Genomic DNA, 22,792 nt, shown 5'->3' with positions numbered 1-22,792 from the left:
AATCTGAATTTACAGTATTAAAAAAGTCTGATAATTTTGTCTATACAGCAAAACTAGACTGAAACTGATGCTATTTGTTTCAAATTATATTAACCAGTCTTTATAAAAGCTTTTTAAATAAATTAGCATGCCCTTTTACTTAGTTAATGCAATATACAATATAAACATATTTTCCTTCATTGGTTGTTCTTGATTGTACAAATTATGTGTGATTATTGTCTCCAATAATTTGGTGTTTCGCTTGTCTTGGTTGTATAATTTTTCTATTTTTTTTTACTATCTTTTTTTAAAGTTTAAACTAATTGAATCTATAAACATATCGATATGCATTTTATTATGTCCTTACAAAGTCATTTATCACTTGTAATTAGGGGTACGATACAATATTCAATATTATGGTCACGATACGATATGTATCACGATATTTTTGAGCGATAGGATTCAGTGCATTTTTACGATTTTCTGAAAGCTTTTAGAGGGACAGAATGATTTTAGTGACATTTTGTGTTCCATAGACTTGAATTTAGTTAATTGAAAACTTACTAAACGCACCAACTACACAATACCTGACTCTGATTGGACAGTTTAACAGTCTGCAGCTGGACAAAATGAATCAAAGATGCAGTGAGAGAATTAGTTTCTGTCATTTAATTCATGTGGATTTGACATGAAACTCAAAAGTTTAAACGGTAATCCAGGAGCAGAGTGGGGAGATTATCAGCCTCTGTAGACTCAATATGCAAATTATTGCACTTATGTTTTTTCTTTTGGACACTGTGGCGGCACTTTGAAGTAAAAATGCAGCCACAAATGCAGTCTTTTGGGCTATGGGAAAAAATGCGTTTCCACCTTGGTTCCCGGAGTTAGCCGTGGATGTAAGCTGCTTTCTTCTAACTGCTAAAGTAGTGGCTCCGCCTCACCCCGTAGTGATCGACTCCCTGCAGCGCCGCTATTTCCCTGATTGGATCTCTGAGTAGCTGCCTCTCAGGATCTCATAGTACTCTCAGTCTCTGATACTCTTTGTCTATTGCTAATAAGAATGATCGATCAGCTATTGTTATCATGGAAATCCTCACGGCGCCGCGGATTCCGGCTGGGAGGTTTTCCTCTTCGTCTTCCTTAAACTGTGAAAGTTTAAGGAAGACGAACAAAACACAGCGCCGCTGCGCGCCCGCTGCGGATGTCATCAACCCGTGTTCATTCTTCAGATAATCCTTTATATACAGATCAGAAACCGCTAAGCTAAAAACTAATTATGAAGCGAATGCTACCAGTCGAAATTTGCATTAATTTCGCGATCTCACTGCTTTAGCAGCTGCTCCGTTCGCGCCGCTTCTCCGTTCCGCTTCTCTTTCACGGTTACTTGCACAACTTTACTTTGTTTCTCAGCAACAAAATACAGCCCATTGTTATTTATTGAAGATTTTACATTTCCAACAACACAGGAATCTAATGTTTCGTTTTGTACGTTGGAAGCTCATTCCCTCTCACATAATCGGAAAAGCCGGTGAATGGCGGCGCTTTTGACATTCGGAAAAATATGGTTTACTAATTTTAGCATAACTCAGGTTATACTTGGTCTATTAGCACAATTTAAAAACTGGTGTGTAGTTTATAATGTGCACTTTAAGCTCAATTTGAAAGTGTGACTGATGTAGGCGGAGTCTTGCTGCTACGCCGTAACAATAGACGTTAAAAAGAGCTATAAGGCTATGGACCCCTATGGTTTAAGGATCGATACTCGCGGATGAAAAATCGATACTTTCCTAGGGCGGATATCGATATATATCGCCGAATCGATTTATTTATACAGCCCTAACTTACATATCCTTTGACGTAAGCTAATACAAGTGAATGGACCGAACTTCACAAAGTGCTGTTCTGCAAAGTATTTTAAGTTAATATTTGACACATTTTCTCACACACGCTAATATATTGTGTAATCAAATAAATGACTAAACAGAGTTTTTTAATGTGATTATTTAGTTGTTTTGGGGAATTTATGAATAAAGAGCACAATGTTTTTATTTGATCGAAAGTATTCTGATATTTTTTATATTGACACTGATGAACACACATACTTTTACAGCATTTTATTTAAAAATATATTGACATGAATCCATAATTTAATGTGCCTTTAACATTTCAAGAAGACAAGAAAAAAATTTCCTTTTATTTTTGACATTTTATTGTCATAATAAAATTTGATAAATCAGACATTGTCAGACATTAGCTACATTTTTTTTTTTACTTTTTTTCTGGCAAAAATATTACTGAATAAAAGTTAACTTTGCTATGGACAGCAGAGTGGAAATAAATTCCAACAGTTAATTTATTTCATTACATTAGCCGTCTTAATACATTAGTACTTCATATTAATAATAATAATAATACATTTTATTTCAAAGGCGCCTTTCTGGCACTCAAGGACACCGTACAATAGTAAAAAAAAAACTGTGACAGAAACAAATAAAATGTAACAAGTAAAAGTAGATAAAAATAAATAAAACAAAACAATGTATCTATATAAAAACTATGTAAAATCAGGCAAACCAATTGTGTCATGTGGAAAAGGCAGATCTAAAAAGGTGTGTTTTGAGTTCGGTTTTAAAATTTGATAATGACTTTATGTTTCTAAGGTATGGTGGTAATGAGTTCCAGAGTTGGGGAGCAGAGCGACTGAAATCCCATGGTGGTGAGACGGGCAGAGGGGACAGTGAAATGGATTGAGGAGGATGATCTGAGGGAGCGAGAGGGAATGGCAATATGAATAAGATTTGAAAGATATGGTGGGGAGAGATTGTAAAGGGCCTTGAAAGTGTACAGAAGAATTTGTAATCTATGCGGAACTTGGTGGGCAGCCAATGGAGTCTTTGCAGGACAGGAGTGATGTGGTGCATGGATGGGGTTTTGGTAATGATACGGGCAGCTGAATTCTGGACCAGTTGGAGCTTATGAAGAGATTTCTGGGTGAGACCAAACAGAAGGGAGTTGCAGTAGTCCAGGCGTGATGTCACAAGACAGTGAACAAGGATGGCAGTGGAATGGGGAGTAAGGAGGGGCGGAGGCGGTTGATGTTGCGTAGGTGAAAATAAGCCGAGCGGGTTATGTTATTAATATGAGACTGGAAAGACAGGGTGCTGTCAAGGATGACACCCAGACTCTTTACCTGAGGGGAGGGAGAAACGGGACAGTTATCAATTACAAGACTGAAGCTTTTGATTTTGGCCAGAGTAGATTGGTACCAATGAGAAGAACCTCTGTTTTATCACTGTTAAGCTGAAGCAGATTTGAGGAGAACCAGGATTTTATTTCAGTCAAGCAGTCAGTAAGCGAAGATGGTGGGAGGTTGGAGGCGGGCTTACTGGAAACATAGAGCTGGGTGTCATCCGCATAACAGTGGAAATCAATGCCATACTTGCGGAAAATATTGCCAAGGGGAAGGAGATAAATAATGAAGAGAAGGGCCCTAAGACAGATCCCTGTGGAACTCCTGATGTGACAGAGGAAGGCTGGGAAGAGAAGGTTTTGATCCGAATGAACTGAGTGCGGCCAGAGAGATATGATTTAAACCAGTTTAGAGGAGTCTGAGTGATGCCAATAGAGGAAAGTCTGTTGAGTAGGGTGGTATGGCAGATAGTGTCAAACGCTGCACTCAAATCAAGTAGGATGAGAAAGGACAGCAAGCCGGAGTCAGCTGCCATAAGGAGGTCATTATGAGAGCTGTTTCTGTGGAGGAGACGAAAACCAGACTGAAACAGTTCATACAGGTTATTGTTGGATAAATAAGTGTGAAGTTGGGATGCTACTACCTTCTCAAGAATTTTGGAGATGAAAGGCAAGTTGGAGATAGGACGGAAATTATTCAGATTATAGTGATCAGCACCAGGTTTTTTTAAGATAGGGGTTATGGCAGCAATTTTAAATGAAGCAGGAACTGTTCCAGTGGAGAGAGAGGAGTGAATAATGGCAGAGATAAGAGGGAGTATGGATGGGGCACAGGCTTTAACCAGGACTGTGGGAAGGGGGTCAAGCAGACAGGTGGACGACTTGGATTTGTGTATAAGGGTTGTAATTTCTGATGTTGTTGGGAGCTGGAAGGAAGAGAAGGAGTGGGCTGGAGGAGAAAGTTCAAGAGTAGGACAGGGGAGGGTTGTGAGCTGAGATGCTGGTGGATCTTAAGAATTTTACTGTCAAAAATGACATGAGGGAATTACAAAAATCAGTTGAACACAAATATGAAGGTAGAGAGTCCGGAACTTGAATGATGTTCTTATAAAGTGAGAATATTGACTTGGTGGAGCCTTCATTTGAACAGATTAAACCAGTGTAGTAAAAGGATTTGGCTTGAGTGATACAGTCCTTATAATGTAATATGTGATTTTTGTAAATGTCTTTATGAACAACTAGTCCAGTTTTCCGGTGGAGCCTCTCAAGTTGCCGTCCTTTGGCCTTCATGAGCCGAAGTTCAGGAGTAAACCAGGGGCAGAACGAGCAAAAGAAACAGATCTGGTTTTTAACGGAGCAAGAGAGTTGAGTATTGAGTGAAGACCAGTGTTGTAATGTGAGACCAGGTCATCAAGGGTGGTTGAATTTAGAGTTGAGTATATATTGTCCATGAGTGAATTGACGCCAAAGGAGAGAGAATTTAAATTAATATCCTTAATGTTACGGAAGGAGATAAGACGGGAAAGCTTAGTGATTGAGAGAGGGAGACAAATATTAAATGAGAGGAGGAAATGGTCAGTTATGGCAAGTTCATCAGCTGTACAATCAGAGGGGAAACACCAGAACAACAGACTAGATCCAGGACATGACCCCTAGAATGAGTGGGAACATTGATGAACTGCTGGAGACCAAAGCTCTGGAGGCAGGATGAAAAGTCTTTAGTCAGAGAACTATTGCCATCGTCCATGTGAATATTGAAATCACCCAATACTATGATGTTTGGTGAGAGGGTTGACAGGTGAGTGAGAAGAGCAGCAAAGTCATTCAGAAAGTCACTGTTAGTTTTCGGGGGGCGGTAGATGGTTGTGATGATGGTGGGGGTAGGTCCAGAGAGCTGACACACAGTTGATTCAAACGAAGAGAAGGTGGGAGCAGACAACGGCGAGACTTTCCACTTCTCGCGGTGAATTATCGCGAGACCTCCTCCCCGGCCGGTGCCACGGGGTTGACAGATGTAAACAAACCCCGGTGGAGTAGAATCATTGAGCTGAGAAAAGTCATCAGGTTGTTGCCAAGTCTCAGTCAAGCATAGAAAGTCAAACTTACGGTCAGTGAGGAGATCCTGGATGAGATGTCCCTTGCCCGTGAGTGAGCGGATGTTAAGCAGACCGAAGTTTACAGAGGAGTTATCAGACTTTGCAGGAGTGTTAGCTGACCGGGCTAGGCAAGCTAGCACGCTGCGGTCAACAACCCGGTTGGAAGCACGCCGGAGACGACGAGAGGTAGACCAGATGGATTGTATGGGTTTCGACGTGTCCTCTTGGAAGTTCCGACGAGACCCGCGGTGGATGTATTTCCGGCGTGGTAGGAAAGTTGCATCCGAGATGAGTAGTGAAGCAGGGGGAAGTGCAGGTAGATGAAACCGCAGCCGGAGGAGCTCAGCAGCAGAATACTGGATCTGACCTGTAACAGGTTGTTGAAAGAGTGCCAGGAGAGTCCAGTAAAGCACAGCCCAGATATATATCCTGCTAGTTGGCATTGTAGAAGAGGAGTCGGCAGCCTGGACAGGTGAGCAGCGACAGGTAAGACTCAGGTAGTAGATGAGAGATTGATATTGAGATATTTCTCCTAAAAATACACAAAACGTGAAAGAATAAAAGTGTGCAGTAAAACAAATTAATGTATATTACACTGGGAATTCTGGCCCCAGGCAGGACTTAAGTCTGCTGGTCAAACTGGGAGAACTCCAACGACTTCTGAGACGTCCTGGTTCACAGGCTAAAGCCAAGGATAAAAGAGAAATGATGCAAAAGTGAAATAGAAAATATACATCTGATTCCTTCAGAAACAACATACATTTACAGCAGTGGTTCTTAACCTGGGTTCGATCGAACCCCAGGGGTTCGGCGGAGCCTCTGCCACGGAGGTATAGACACCCATGTGTAAAGTCGTGATGACGCGCGGCTTTGCCATCACTTGCTGCAGAGGATCACGTTACATTGCTTAGCCAATAAGAGCTGCGGATTAGCTCTGATTGAAGGAGCTCCACTCTCAGCATGGATTTGAACTTTTGTCTTTATTTACTTCAGCAAACTCACCGTTTTTACCAAGTTCTGTAGCTTTCGGTGAACTTCTAAATCTGCTCCTTAGTAGCATCTTTTCGGGCTTGCTACTGCCTCTAGTGGCGTGGGGTGGTAACACAACTAATATAATTACATTACTAAATCAAAATACCGCAGTCTTTTTTATTATTAATTTTTCATTCTCTTAAGAATGTAGAGCTAATTAAATGATCTAAACAAGACCTTAAAGTGTTTCCAGTTTCTCTCGATGGCCAACCTGTTGAAACTGTGGCAAATTTTAAATACCTTGGGTCATTCCTGGACAGTCAGCTCAACTTTGCTGAAAACACTGATTATATTTTGAAGAACTGTTCTCAGAGACTCTACGTTTTAAGAAGACTTAGTGATCTTGGATTTGACCCTATGTCTTGAATTTGGAAAAAAAATCATTTTATTTATCACTACAGAAGGGTTCAGTGAATGTGCATATGAATCTGATGGGTTCGGTACCTCAAAAAAGGTTAAGAACCACTGATTTACAGCATGTATTTTCAGCGCTCAGCATCTATAGGTAAATACCGACATGGTGAAGCTGAGCTGTGAAACAGACTGAGGAACAGCAGCTCCAGCTCTGATCCTGACTGACCTTTCCTCACAAAATCCCCTGATCCCTCGTTAAACCTGCCTACCTGCAAAAAAAAAAGAAAAAAAGAAATACAGTCCAAATCTCAATCGCTAATAAAACTCATTTAAATTGAACTATATGTTTAATTTATCCTTAATATAGTTTCATAAAAATTTAGAGAAACAGTGAAAATATCATACAACATGACGCCTGGTGTTGCCTTAGGGTGTCAATGGAATGTGGGCAAAACACATTTCACCGTAAAAACGTACTGCATGCAGTGATGAATGAAACAATGTGTAATACTTATAAATAGATAAATGTTTTGTGTTGCATACCGAATACAAATACGTTAGTTTCCCTCCTTTTTTTGTCAATAATTTACCAGGGAATTTAAGATACGTTGTTTGTAAACCAGATTTCCGTTGGTCTTTGAATGCAGCACCAGCAGTGGTTTATTAGAGCAGGACTGGCAGCTTGGAGCAGATCACAGGAAGGCTGAAATGGGGATGGACGTTCCAATTATCTTCATGTGCGCCGGAAAGGAAAACATCTGATGTTTCTCAAGGGACATGGACGCGCTGTAATCACGCTGTCAGCAAAAGGAAGGATCATTAATTAGTTTTGGTCTTTCAGCTGAGATAAGGCCAGTTAGCCGGTGAGGTGTGTCAGTAGATAACTAAAATAATTTTCTGTTTCTGTGATGATTTTTTGAGAACATCTGTCGTTTTGTGCTGTGGAGAGCAGCATCTTCTGTTTCACTACAGTCAGAGGATGAAGATCAGAAGATGCTGTTGGTCCAGAAATATTTACACACCCAGAACCTTTCATGTCTCATTACAGCCACAAACCAGCTGGATTTTAACAACATAAAGTCGGAGATAACGGGGAAATGAACTGCTCATTATTTCAGAATGTTTAACAAAGATAAATTTGAGCAGTTTGGAGGGCATTTGGATTCAGTTACCCTGAGATAAATCCTTATTGTAGCATCTTTTGATTAATTTGTCCTTAAAGGTACGTCTTTGAAAGCTTTCCAGAGACTAAAATATTTAATTTCAACCTTTATCTGTCATGTGCATAGCAGAAACATGTTTGCTTGTACAACGAAAAGCTTACTTTGGTGTCTGCAAGAATGCCACTTCAAACGGTATTCTTGCAGACAGCCGAGGCTGTAGTCCTCATGCCGGTGGTCGCAGGTTCAATTCCCAGCCTGGTGACATTTGCCGCATGTCTTCCTCCTCTTTCCTGTCAAGCTTCTTTAAAATGAAGGCCACTAGAGCCAACAAAACCTTTAAAAAATGCAATAAATAAATTTAGAAAATGCAACATGATTTTATAAATGTCTATATTTCACACAATATATAGTCTGAATAAAATGTCTGCTGTTCAATGGACAGTAGCTCGAGCTCATTCAGATTGGTTGGAAATTTGCCTGTCAATGTCAGATTTCAAATCTTGGCACAGTTGGAATAAAGTGTGGACTTTGATTGGGTCATTCTAGCCAGGGATGGACCGATGTACAAGTTTGGGCTGATATTAAGGTTGCTGTTGCTTTTGAAACTTTGGGGGAAAAACAACCATATTGCTGCTGACTTCATCACTCCTTCTTTGCTTCAGTTAAACTCCTCACAATCACTGATCACTGTCACACAGTGGCGCAACTACACATTATTCAGGTGGATGCGAAAACATAAATCGCCCCCCTCCCCCCTTCCCCCCCGAAGGAAGGTATGTCAGGTCAGGGTGAAGGAGTGTAGAAAACATACGCTCATGTCCTCCTCCCCCCACCCAAGACGACGACACGTGAAAGGTAAAACTCACTACATTTACCTCGTTATGTGCGCGAGCGTAAGGCGCGCTGAAGTGTATGGGAAAACATCATTGGCGCGCCGCCCCCTCTGGTGTTGCGCCCCTATGCGTTGCATGCACTGCATACCCACTTTTTGCGCCCCTGCTGTCACATGACCAACTTTGTTCACTCCCCCTCCAGAAACAAATGGCAACAAGAAGGAAATAAATATTGATGGTTAATATTGGCCCAGTTTTGTTTATCGGAACAATATGACTAATATCGGCTGATATTAGTCCATAGTCAGGAGGAAATCGGCACGGTCTCAGAGAAGATGCTCGGGTTTTATGTCCAAACAGTCGCAGTCTGCTCTCATTGACGTAGTTACGAGATGAAAATCAAGTCCACACCAGGTTCAGGTCTATGTGAAGTATTGTGTGATTGGTCAGAAGTGTGTGGAGTGTTTCATGCAGACAGCATTGTACATGATACTGTGGGGGGGTTTAATATGGTGTTCTTCCTCTCAAGATCTACAGGTGACGGTTCTAGCCAAGCAGGAAATTGAATTTCAAACAGACTGTCTTTATGTGTTCTTAGAAACTGCTTCTGTCTTTTGAGGTTGAGGCAGACGAGTGAGAAAATAGTTTTGTTTTTTAACAGCTGCTCTGTGCGTTTTCAGGATTTTGACCTGGCTACCATCTATGTGTCGGATGCCCAGTACAACAGAAACATCTACTTCGATACGTCGCCGCAGGCTGTCAGGTGGGGCCATCACATGTTTGTTTAACAAGATCAAGTTCTCAAACACTTGATCTTGGATAAAAGCATGTATGAAATAATGAAACCAGGCAGCCATCTTTATTGGAAAATGTTCACTTAGCTTTTTTGGTTTACAAAACTGTGTTTCATCTCTTGTGGCTTTGTCCAGGCTTTTATACGTCACACAGAGTAGGAGAATCGATAGTATAAATATCAATAGAAAATATATTAGAATGTTCAATAATTTCACTGAATTCAGATTCAGAACAGCATTCTGGGAGATGTAGGCAGAGGAAAGGCTTTAGTTGCTCAACCTCAATTGGCCTCTACTTCACTCTTTGTTTCCCTAGCAACAACTCATTTTTTGGGTATAATGTACATTGCATTTATTCCAGCGTTAGGCAAATGTATCTTGAAGGAGAATAACACTTAAATTCATTAAGAATTAATTTAGAATAAAAAATAAGTCACCCTGAATTACCTTGATAGATATAATGTATGTAATAAAAGTGTGTCATTAATGAAGGAGGAAAAAAAGTCGATCCAGACTTTAAGTACGTTTAGGGTCTGGTGAGGATGCAATTAAATATTTTCCCCAAATAGTCAATAAAAAAAACCTAAGTTAAGCATAATAAATTTGTAATCAAAACTTTGGAATAGTAATTATTTCTTTTTTTCTTTTACAAAAAGTTTTGTTTAAAAATTTTCTTTTTAATTAAATGTAATTTTGTCTCGTGAACTTAAAATGTTATTTGCCAAACATAAACTTCTATTTGCACACACCAGAAATTTTTTTGTTGTAATTTTAGGCCCTGCCCATAATGTCATGTAAGAATCACAAGCAAAAGTTTGAGTCACAAACAAAAACATAGAATAGCAAGAAAAGATTTCTGACAATAAGTTTGTTTTGCCAATAAATTTTTCACTTCATGAGACAAAAATGTGTGATTTTAATATTTTAAAAAGTTTTTAAGCAAAACCCAGAAGGCTTTTCTCATGGTGACATGCATTAACAATTTTTTTCTAAAAAGATATGCTGTACTGTTTCTAACTTTCCACAATAAATACAACAACCTGTATTACGTTTATTCATTAAGTTAAGAGTACTATTTAATCCTGTATGTCCAAACCAACAAATATGTACGGGAAAGAAAGATACAAGATAGTGTATTTTACAAGATAGTGAGCTTAGTAGTAATAAAAATAAGTTGGTTATAAGAGAATTGTTTCAGAGTTAATCGGGAGATATAGTTTTTGATAGTATTTTTAATTTTCTTAGAAGAACGAGGAGGCTATGAGCTTCTTATCCATACTCCAACCTGGAAGGTGGCGGTAATGCACCTTAAAGTTGTTTGCCAACCGCCATAAAAAAGACGAAGAAGAAGACGAGAAACAAGATGGCGCATGGTTTGTTTTGTTGAATTTTCGAGAGTTTGTATAAACGAGTTTATCAACAAGCATTTGACTGCTGTTGAAGAAACATTCACAGAGTTTAAAGAAATCATCAAGAGGAAGAGATGGATGATCAACGCAGACTGCTGGATTTCTCCCGGAAGCCCAAGATAATCTTATACCGAATAGGTAAGAAACACCAGCGTTTGGATTCAGGTTAAGGTTTGAATGTATGAAGCTTCTGCATGAGGGTCATTTTAGTAACCGTTCCCCTCCTGTATACATGTTTATATATCAGATAAAAGAGCGCAAACATCACAACTACGCTGTGAGAATGGCTTATTTATGTAGAGAGAAAATGGAACCAGTTATCTTTCTTAGGGCTCTCCTCCTTAAACTGCTGAGACTTACTTTCATAAACAGGAGAAATATGAAGAACAATTCAGCAAAAGGCTAGTAAAGCAAATGTTTCACGCAACAGGGCTGGTGTCGCTGTAACAGACGCAGATTTTTTCCTGTAAACAGGATACAACAGGTTAAAATAACGAGGCAGACACAACTCCGTATTTCTAAAATCATCCTGGAAACTACTGTTTATTGTTTCTATAATGAACAGTTTCTTTTTATCCTTCCACATAAAGGCACAGCTGGTCTTTATATGAACCTGTGGCCGACGGGTGCAAATACGCAGCAACAGAGAAAACAAGCAAACAAAAAAAGAGATGCAAAGAAATGTAATGCAGCAAACAAGAAGAGATGACGCAAACAAAAAGCAAATAAAATGCAGCAAACAAATAGCAAATAAAACGCAACAAACAAAAAGAGACGCAAATGAAATGCAACAAACAAAAAGACGCAAACAAATAGCAATAAAACGCAGCAAACAAAAAGAGACGCAAATGAAATGCAGCAAACAAAAGATGCAAACAAAAAGTGCTGAAAACGGAAGTGCTCCAGACCACTAGAGGGAGTCGAACAAAAAAAACAGCTGTGTCCAAATTTAGGGTCTGCATCCTTTAAAACGGGTGTTCAGAAAAGCAGCAATGGCAGCAATTTTTTTTGTTGTTGTTGTTTTTTGCTGTATTACACAAAATGATTTTTTACAATATTTTTCGGCGAGAATGTTGATGTATAGATCTCAGATATCTTCTCGGTTCATCAATAAATCACTTAATTGCAATATTGCTCAGACGTTTTCGGAGATGTCTGTTCCCGCTGCATTAACAGCCAGCTCCCCTCGCCAGCTGTCAGCTGACCGGGGCGCTCCAGTTCGGTACACCGAGAGAGAACGCACGTCTCCCGGCAAATCGTTTTAAAAACTCCCGCTAGTTTCCCCCTATGAGTGGAGGCGGAACACCGATATTAAGCCTGTAAAAATTTTTGGTTCACTAAAGTATTTAATTTATTCCTGAGCAAATCGGTTTGACTAATTAAACTAAGAATTAAAACATAATAGTTTTATTTAACTGTAATGTCTTACTTCCTGAGATCTAGAGAGTATTTGAAAATGAATAATTTGCTTACATTCCTTGCTATACATGTTTAAACATTTTAGAATCAAACAGATTTCTTTTTAGTATGGAACAACCTTTATCACAAAAGGTGAAGAATAATACAGAAAAAACGAGTAAAAACTACCTTCGAGTCCGCTTTTTTTCCTTAGCACTCTGTGCTTCACGTTGTCACGGTTGCTAAGCAACATAACGCCGAGATGTAGGCTAGGCAGCTAGCTGAAGGCTACAGCTTCTCTCTTCTGGTCGTCTATATTCGTGGCCTTCGAAGGACCCGTCTTCCGTAGACCGGGCCGTTTCTCACATAGACATAATAAAAGGATAGACGCCTAATGGACCGCTCTCGACTTATCAGTAATATTTATAAAATATAGACAGAAATAAATAATGATTAATACTGAATAATATTATGCTGTGGCGGATACAATGTATATATTTCACACCAGAATGTATGCTTTATTTTGAAGGAGAGAAGGTGAGGTGTGAAGTGACCAACGGTTGTGGTTCATTCCATTTTTGGTTGTATGTTGGAAGACATTGAGAATTAAACAAGACTCAAATCTTTTTTGTCTTTTTCTGCTGACTTCCACATTGGTGACCCCGAACATCTGGACATGTTTTTAACGGAATCTCACCAGATGCTGCCGCCGCTTCTCCGCCAGCTGTGGTTTCGGACCCAGTTTCTTGCCAGGCGGCCGTTGCTCCAACCGCCGCTTCCGTTTTTGCTGCCGTTATCAAGCTCCCAGAGTTCTGGCAACACGATCCAGAACCATGGTTCCAACATGTGGAAGCCCAGTTCCATCTCTGTGGGATAACCACAGATGAGACCAAGTACTTCCATGTAGTTGCTGCGTTGGATTCCGTTTCAACACGCCGTCTGATGGGTCTGCTGAGGAACCCACCAACCGCTAACAAATACGGCGCTCTCAAGGAGAATCTGCTTCGGCTCTACCAACTGTCAGACGCGGAGCGGGCCGATCGCTTGCTCTCTCTGAATGGCTTGGGGGATCGCAAACCCTCCGAGCTGATGGAGAACATGCTGGCATTACTGGGCTCGGGAGATGTTTCTTTCCTTTTTACACATCTGTTTCTGCGCCAGCTTCCCCACCTGTTCGCACCGCGCTGGCCAGCTCCCCGCTGATCCGGACCAAGGATTATCGCTCCCTGGCTGAAGAAGCGGACCGGATTTTGTTGGCTTCCAGGCACCACAGTGAGAAATGCACTTCTACCAGTTGTGACACATGGAGAGTCGGAGCCTTTGACGCCGTGGCTGCGGTGACAGAGCGACGGAAGGACGACGTTCTCTGTTTCTACCATCGCCGGTTGGAGTGAAGGCGAAGCGCTGCATTCCTCCGTGTTCGTTCGTGCGTCAGGGGAAACGACAGAGTCGGCGCTCGCTAGCAGCTGTGTGTGCCGGCAGCTCGGACAAGCTGCTTTTCATCATGGATGAGGTCTCGGACGGCGTTTCCTGGTGGACTCGGGTGCACAGCGGAGCATCATGCCAGTTTCGGCAGCGGACGTTTTGTGCAAAAGTAACGGACCGCCACTGGACGCGGCTAACGGCACCCCGATTCGCACTTTGGCTCGAGGTTGGTGACTGTGTGTTTCAACGGACGTCAGTTTCAGTGGGACTTTGTGATAGCTTCTGTGTCTTTACCTATTTTGGGTGCAGATTTTTGTGGCTTTAGGTTATTGGGGCATGTGCTAATAGCTGCTTAATAGATGCTGTGTCTTTGATACATACCCCTGTAAACTTGGCGGTCCCAGCCAACGACCTCTCGCCAACATGCTGCCACAGGTGATGAGTATCAGCGTCTGTTAGCAGAGTTCGCATCTTTAACGGTTCCCACATTTTCTGCTACCGTGCTAAGCATGGAGTGGAGCATTGTATAACTACAGTCGGTCCACCGGTTTTGGCGCGAGCGCGCCGCCTAGACACCGCTAAGTTAGCGATAGCAAAGGAGGAGTTTGCAAACATGGAGCGTCTGGCATTGTACGGCGCTCCAAAAGTCCATGGCATCTCCATTGCACATGGTTCCCAAAGCAGACGGGGTTGGCAACCCTGTGGGGATTTTCGGCGCCTTAACAACGCAACCAGTAACGACAGGTACCCAATTCCTCACATTCAGGACTTTTCTGCCCGCCTGGCTGGAGCAACCGTGTTCTCTAAGGTGGACTTGGTGCGAGCAGTGGCGCAACTACATATTATTCAGGTGGATGCGAAAACATAGATCGGCGCCCCCCACCACCCAACCTCCCGAGGGAAGGTTCGTCAGGGTGAAGGAGCGATGCTCCACCCCCCCCCCCCCCCAGGCGAAGATACGTGAAGGGGAAGGGTAAAATTCGCTACATTTACCTCGTTATGTGCGCGAGGTGAAGGAGCGTTACACGCGCCGAAGTGTATGGGAAAACAATCATCGGCGCGCCGCCCCTCCAGACGGGGTTTTGGCGCCCCCTCTGGTGCTGCGCCCCTATGCGTTGCATACCCTGCATACCCACTTTTTGCGCCACTGGGTGCGAGGCTACCATCAGGTTCCAGTCCATCCTTTAGATGTACCCAAAACTGCAGTTATCACGCCTTTTGGTCTTTTTGAGTTTTTACGGTGCCCTTCGGTCTTAAAGGCACAGCGCAGACTTTCCAGCGGCTTATGGATTCGGTCCTGCAGGGTATGCCGTTTTTGTTCGTCTATTTGGACGACATTGATGGCTAGTCCCTCTGCGGAAGAACTCATGGTGCACCTTCGGCAGCTGTTTGTTAGGCTCAGTGAACATGGCCTGATCGTGAACCCAGCTAAATGCCAATTTGGACTGCCTGCTGTTGAGTTTCTGGGACACAAAGTGTCTTCTCAAGGGGCGGTTCCCCTGCCTGCAAAGGTTGAAGCAGTTTCCGATTTTCCCCGCCCTCCCTCAGTGAAGCCCCTGCAGGAGTTTTTGGGTATGATTAACTTTTATAACTGTTTCATCCCACGGGCAGCTCACCTCATGCACCCTTGTATGAGGCACTTAGAGGCAAAAAAGGGACCAGCAGATTGAGTGGACCCCGAGAGGGTGCAGACATTCGATGATGCCAAGAAGGCCTTGGCTAATTCTGCGCACTTGGCCCAACCATCTACAGTTGCTCCTGTGGCTATAACAACTGACGCCTCTGATTATGCAGTTGGGGCAGTTTGTGAGCAATGGGTAGATGGTGCCTGGCAACCCCTCGCTTTTTTTAGCAGGAAACTCTGGGATGCTGAAAAAAAATATAGCACCTTTGACAGGGAACTGCTTGCCCTTTTTCTGGCAACACGCCATTTCCGCTTCATGTTGGAGGGCAGGGACTTTACTGCTTTTGTTGACCACAAGCCTCTCACTTTTGCTATGGCAAAAGTTTCTGAACCGTGGTCGGCTCGGCAACAGCGGCATTTATCTGCCATTTCAGAGTTCACTACTGACATTCAGCATGTAGCTGGCAAGAATAATCTGGTGGCTGACTGTCTGTCCAGACCAAGGGTTGCTTCTGTGCATTTAGGTGTGGACTACCTCGCCATGGCCACAGACCAACTGACCGACTGACCGACCCAGATATTCTGGCCTTTAAAGCAGCTGAATCCAGTTTGCATTTAGAGGAGGTCTCCTTTCATGAGTGTGGCACAACCCTTCTTTGCGATGTCTCGACTGGCAAACCTCGGCCTTTGGTCCCTTCTAGTTGGCGTCGGCGGGTTTTTGAGGCAGTTCATTCCCTTTCACACCCGGGTGTCAAAGCTTCTGTTAAACTGGTAGGGGCAAAGTTTGTGTGGCCGGGACTCCGTAAAGGTGTACGGACATGGGCGGTTTCCTGTTTGGCTTGCCAGCGTGCCAAGTGAAGTAAATAATAGCCATTGCCATCTGTGTAAACTTTTCTGGTGAATGTTATAACGTGTAATATTATTATTTTATTATATTGTTTCATTTCTATAATAGGCTCTTGTATCAGATATCTAAGTCAGTGTTAGAAAATAACTGAAACTTAAAAAAAAAAATCTCAATTAGCTTTCAGAGCGGGGACTGAACACCAAGTACTATAGCACTATACCAGCTAGCATTAGCTGATATTTCACTGGTGGACATAAATACAGTAAAGTAATATTCTAATTACAAAATATACACAATATTATGTCCATCTTACTTGCGAAACGTTGTGTGTCAAGCCCTCATGTCAATAGTCCGTCGATCTGATCAACAATATCCTGCGGTGCTGAGGCATCTTCTGCTGTTTTGGTCCAGCACAGCAGGAGGGTTTCGTTTGCGTCTCTTTTTTTGCTTGCTACATTTTATTTGCTTTTTGTTTCCGTCATCTCTTCTTGTTTGCTGTATTTCATTTGTTTGCGTCTCTTTCTTTGTTTGCATGTTTTCTCTGTTGCTAAGCATTATCATTATTCTTAGCAGTAAAATAGAAAAGGTCTGGTGAAAGCCCAGTGCATGCTGGTCCTGTACCAGTCCCTAAACTTACAGAAAATGGTCAAACTGTCAAGATTCTGGGTTCTTGGGTTAGGATTTTTTTTAAGTAAAGAAACAAAAAATATAAAATAAACAATTAACATGAAACTGAACTCAAAGTTCAAAGTAATAAAAATAAAAAGTTAATTGCTCCAACATAGAAAATATTAGAAATAATACTAGAAAATTATTTTTAAACAATAACGATCATGCCTGGAGTGAATAAATTAATCAGAAATATTTAATTTGGTAATTTTCCAAATGTCAGCTGAATGTCTGCACTCTTGAATTTTCAGATGTGTTTATTTGGTGATTTCTGTCTTAAATGATGAAAGTCTGTTAATTACTTCAGTAACGTTAACAATTCCTCTTTTTTTCTGTTTTCCTCTCCAGATTGCCTGCAACATAACGTTTATGAGAACGAGATGTATAACCAGGAGAGGAGATCCAATCTGGACCAGGACGAGGTAGAACCTCTGCAGGTGAAACAAGAAAAAGAAGAGCCAGAAGATCAACATATAAAAGAAGAGCAGCAGGATCTAGAATGTCAACAAATAAAAGTGGAAGAGAAAGAAGTTTACTCCAGTCAGGGTGAAGAACAGCCTGAATTAAAACAGGAGACTGATACCTGCATGGTGGTTCCTGTTTATGAACAAACAAACCAAACTGAATCAGAACCAAACAAGGAGCAGGTCATCTTCCAGGAAACTGCTGAAGCTGAGAAGCAAAATCAGAATAGAAGAAAACCTTTCTCCTGTGTGACCTGTAAAAAGCTTTTTGCTTGCAAATATTCTCTTGATGCTCATATGATGATTCACACAGGTGAAAAGCCGTTTTCATGTGGGACCTGTGGAAAAGGTTTTAGTCGAAAACCGAATTTAACTCGGCACATGATGATTCACACAGATGAAAAGCCGTTTTCATGTGGGACCTGTGGAAAAAGTTTTAGTCAAAAAATTGGTTTAACTCGGCACATGATGATTCACACAGATGAAAAGCCGTTTTCATGTGGGACCTGTGGAAAAAGTTTTAGTCAAAAAATTGGTTTAACTCGGCACATGATGATTCACACAGATGAAAAGCCGTTTTCATGTGGGACCTGTGGAAAAAGTTTTAGTCAAAAATTGGTTTAACTCGGCACATGATGATTCACACAGATGAAAAGCCGTTTTCATGTGGGACCTGTGGAAAAAGTTTTAGTCGAAAACCTGCTTTAACTCGGCACATGATGATTCACACAGATGAAAAGCCGTTTTCATGTGGGACCTGTGGAAAAAGTTTTAGTCAAAAAATTGGTTTAACTCGGCACATGATGATTCACACAGATGAAAAGCCGTTTTCATGTGTGAACTGTGGAAAAAGTTTTAGTCGCAAATTACATTTAACACAGCACATGATGATTCACACTGGTGAAAAGCCGTTTTTATGTGGGACCTGTGGAAAAAGTTTTAATCACAAACTTAGTTTAACAAGCACATGATGATTCACACAGGTGAAAAGCCGTTTTCATGTGGGACCTGTGGAAAAAGTTTTAGTCTAAAACCGGCTTTAACTCGGCACATGATGATTCACACAGGTAAAAGCCGTTTTCATGTGGGACCTGTGGAAAAAGTTTTAGTCAAAACGTTTAACTGCACATGATGATTCACACAGGTGAAAAGCCGTTTTCATGTGGGACCTGTGGAAAAAGTTTTAGTCTAAAACAGGCTTTAACTCGGCACATGATGATTCACACAGATGAAAGCCGTTTTCATGTGGACTGTGGAAAAAGTTTTAGTCAAAAAATTGGTTTAACTCAGCACATGAGGCGTCACACAGGTGAAACGCCGTAGAACTATTTTCATATATGTCCTATGTAGAGGTTCATATAAAACAGTGTTTCTCAACCTTTTTTGGGCCAGCGCCCCCTAGCCTTTTTCCAGGTCCCTCACTGCCCCCACCAAAGAATTTGTAGGATACTTTGCACTGACTATTATTTTATCATTAATATTACTATCGCCATTGTAGATGTTTTGATTTTTATGCTTGTTTCTGTATTTATCATCAAAAATAATTTCCCAGAGAACAATGTCATGGGAATAGAAATTATTTTCACAGGCGTCTATGAAAAATGCAATGAACATTCAAGTTAAAATTGGTAGGCCTAACAGCAGCAAATCAGAGTGGAAAAAATATTTTTATTTTGTGCCATTTTAAGTTGTTAAATGTTTCACAAAATGACCAGATAAAAAATGTACAACATGCCAGTTTAAACTTTGAACTTTGCAAAACGACTGACTGAGCTCTGCAACATTAAAACATGGATAGAACTGTAACTACATTAATCATAGCTCTTCTCTTCAGTGTTTGTCAGTTTCTGGTGGTGCAGCTCTGTGCTGCCTTCAGGAGAATGGGACATCAGAGTATCATCCATAAAATTTCACCCACATGGCATTTATTGCGCAAACCAGAACTTTCAATGAAAACCAACATTTCCAGGTCCTTTTAATGCCATACAAATATGAGACAGAAACATAGATTATATCTTTATATAGACCTGTCTATTGATTTATAGATTAATAGTTTTACTGGACAGAAATGACAAAGAACAAATCTGGTTCTTAATCAAATCCTAATAAGTCAAATTGAAAGTGTCATGGAGTCATCAGCCTCATGACATTAACACTGACATGAAAAATAATATTGAAGAAATAAATATATCAAATATAATTAAAAACATAAATAAGTGATAAGTTCTTTACTGTTATGTCTGTAAGATATATTTATTCTCAGTACTAGATGTGGTCAACAAACCCATGACATTTCAACAATATTATTTTACCTTTTATCTGGAAATAGTGTGTTTATTCTTGCCATACAGTCCTCTGTATTAATTATTACTCAAAAGGTCTTGCCATACCAGTTTATTCCTCTGTATTACTTTAGTTTCTTAGTTTATTCTTGCATTTTGTTCTTCATTCATTTCCATTTAGTTTCCTTTGATTAGCATTATCCTCTCTTGGCTTATTGCTATGTCCACTTTAGTTTCTTTCCTGTTGCTACATTTATTTGATAATTTCAGTAATTTTCACTCATCACCTGCTGCGCTGCCTAATCGTCATGTGTTTCACATCATGTGTTGATTTTTCACTGTTCAGCGTTGGATTCTCTGTTTTTATGCCATAATTCACATCTAGTTCGTCGCTCCGTTTTATGTCCCGCTTCTCCTGTTTCAGAGTTTTGCACAATGGGCGGCCTTTTTTTTTCTAAGCCCCTAAGGTGCAGGGCGGTCGGTAAGAGTATCGATGGGGAAAAGGCAGACCGACATAAACCTTTTAAAACAACGGAAACAATTTCTGCATTCTGATTATTGAAATTTAAAAGTGCTGTGTTGTTCTATCACCCCGTTTCATACCGGACCACTTACAGCACCGTGTTAACTCTATAAAATGAACGCTCTCTATCGTGGTATCACCCATGGAGGGATTTCTTTATTTAAATGGGTTCATTTTTCAGAGGGATACAAAGTGAGGGTATCGGGATTTTAGCTACCAGTAGCAGGAGAACGGAGCTGCGCCAAGAAGCTAACAGAAGCTAACAAACACTGAATAGAAGAAGAGCTGCCATCGATACAGTTGCAGCCAAGCATGATTTAATGTTACACAATACAGTTTTACCAAGTTGCTCAAAGTCTAAACTGGCATTGTTGTGCATTTAAGGTGTAAAGTTTACCTTCGACCAAACGCCCCCAAAGGCATCCCAGCGCCCCCCTTTTGTAAAAATGTCCGCCAGCCCCCTGCCATCCTCTGAACGCCCCCTGGGGGCGGTACCGCCACGTTGAGAACGCTAATATAAAAGATGAAAACTGGAGGGCTTCTTGTCTATAAAGTGGGAAAATTGTTTAATTTTTGAATGTGTTAAAGGTGATCATTTGGATCTTGACATTTGCATATTGGAGAGATAAAATATGAACTTCGAGGATTGATTTGTATTTTTCTGTATAGAGAGAATGAGTGGGGTGAATGAAAGTTACTTTAATACATTCTTAATCCAAAATAAGATGTGCTGTTGTGTACTATTAGTAGATTTTCATTAATTGTTTGCAATCTGAAATTTACAGTATTAAAATATCGATAGGTTTATCTTTACAGCAAAACTAGACTGAAACTGATGTTTCAAATTATATTAACCAGTCTATATAAAAGCTTTTCAAATAAGTTAGCATGCCCTTTTACTTAGAAAATGCAATATACAATATAACATATTTTCCTTCATTGATTGTTCTTGATTGTACAAATTATGTGTGATTATTGTCTCCAATAATTTGGTGTGTCGCTTGTCTTAGTTGTATAATTCTTCTATTTTCTGCTGTGGCTGTTTTCTGTTAAAGATCACTATCTTTTTTAAAAGTTTAAACTAATTTAATCTATAAACATATAAATATGCATTTTATTAAGTCCTTACAAAGTCATTTATGACTTGCATATCCTTTGACGTAAGCTAATACAAGTGAATGGACCGAACTTCACAAAGTGTTCTGCAAAGTAGTTTAAAACCATTCTGTTATGTTGCGGGTCAATTTGACCCGTTTCAAAGTTTAATTTTTTTAAATATAGAAGTTTCTGCAGAAAATATTTCTATTTGCCTTAATAGGTGCACTCTATGTATAAAATGAAAATGGTTCATTTTACACATTTGCAGCCCCCCTGGGTCTATTTGTTACATCGATACTGTTCGGGTCAATTTGACCCGGCAGTCAAGTTAAAGGGTAAAAAGGTTAAAAAAATGTCCAATTCTATTTGTTTCTTTGCACCTATGAGACATATTTCACCACACACACCACACCACATGCATGCACACACACACACACACCACACACACACCTAAACAATCACGCAAACCCACTCTTTCACTATTCTCTTTACTTCACTAGAAAGCTGCCTGAAAGCAGGTGTTCATACAACTTTTGACAGGTACCTTTTCTGTTCCCCTGGACAAACTCCACCCAACTGAGTGGACACTCAGTAGAAGTGGAGGGAACATAAATACTCTCTGTAAGGGAGTCCTAAACACATTACACACTGAAGGTACATGTGATATTGTCACTGTCAGAGATTAGGTAAATGAGCAGCAGGGAAATAAAAAGATGAAAACCCTGGAAGCTCTGGAACTTCTTGTTGATCATTCCAGGGTTGACTAGGATGGCAGTAACTCGCATTATAGACATCAAGTCAGTCTTTGAGCTACTCAGGCCTTGTGTAATACAGAAAATCCTTGTTGAAATGACAATCTAAAAGGAAGGTGAGTTTTTGGAGAGAACTGGAAGGAGCTGGACCAAATGCATTTACATGCATATTTGGAGGTCCTCATTCTGACCAGAGTTTATAAGTCAAAGGACGAGTCAACAGCCAGTCTAAGGGATGCAGAGACAGGCAGGGTAATATTTCGGGCCATAATGTTTCTGGAGACTTTTCTCCAGAGTAATCCGATTTGACAATCGATGGACAAGACAAACTAGCAGCTAATAGAACAGTGTGGTACATATGGGTTGTAACTTTCCCTGTTCTATAACCCAGGCCCTAATGTCACAGTAGATTGAAGACTTGTGGCATTCATAAAGTTCACCCCTGGCATTCAGAAGGCATATATTGCCTAAATGAGTAGCGACCCTACTCATTTAGGCAATATATGCCTTCCACACAGCTAAATATGGCATAAAAATCTGGGCAGCATGTGATGAAAAACCCAGTTTTGTTTTGAACACGCAGATTTAAACTGGAAAACCAGCTGGAGGATCATCTTCAGGACTCGTTTGTTGTGTAACGACGCTCTACCTGGAGAGGAGTTCTTCACAGTGGTTAAGGATCTGCTTTCTCGCCGGTTTGCCTTCCACACGCTGTACATCAAGCTGCATCACCCTGAAAGGCTGCAGCGCTACTGGAACCCCGAGCCGTACCGCATTCTGGAGTGGGTGGGGCTCGGTTTGGTGGGGGCAACCGCGCTCCTCCTCTCAATCCCTTACTGTAACCCCTGCTCCCTCTCCTTC

The 22,792-nt window shown here is 40.9% G+C and overlaps 1 long non-coding RNA gene across 2 annotated transcripts; it reads left to right on the top strand.

Moving 5' to 3' along the window:
- The first annotated feature begins 8,804 nt into the window (after positions 1-8,804).
- Positions 8,805-17,398, top strand: LOC145550639 (uncharacterized). Of its 2 annotated transcripts, none has more exons than XR_014086504.1 (3): positions 8,805-9,409; positions 10,686-10,987; positions 17,161-17,398. It is a non-coding gene; the product is annotated as an uncharacterized LOC145550639 (long non-coding RNA). The 2 variants fall into 2 exon arrangements; XR_014086505.1 differs by having other exon boundaries at positions 8,806-9,409; positions 10,689-10,987.
- Positions 17,399-22,792: the final 5,394 nt, after the last annotated feature.

Source organism: Poecilia reticulata, unplaced genomic scaffold, assembly GCF_904066995.2.
Source record: "Poecilia reticulata unplaced genomic scaffold, P_reticulata-male-v2 Scaffold_129, whole genome shotgun sequence".
NCBI lineage: Eukaryota > Metazoa > Chordata > Actinopteri > Cyprinodontiformes > Poeciliidae > Poecilia > Poecilia reticulata.
This window is presented reverse-complemented; position numbering and strand designations above follow the sequence as displayed.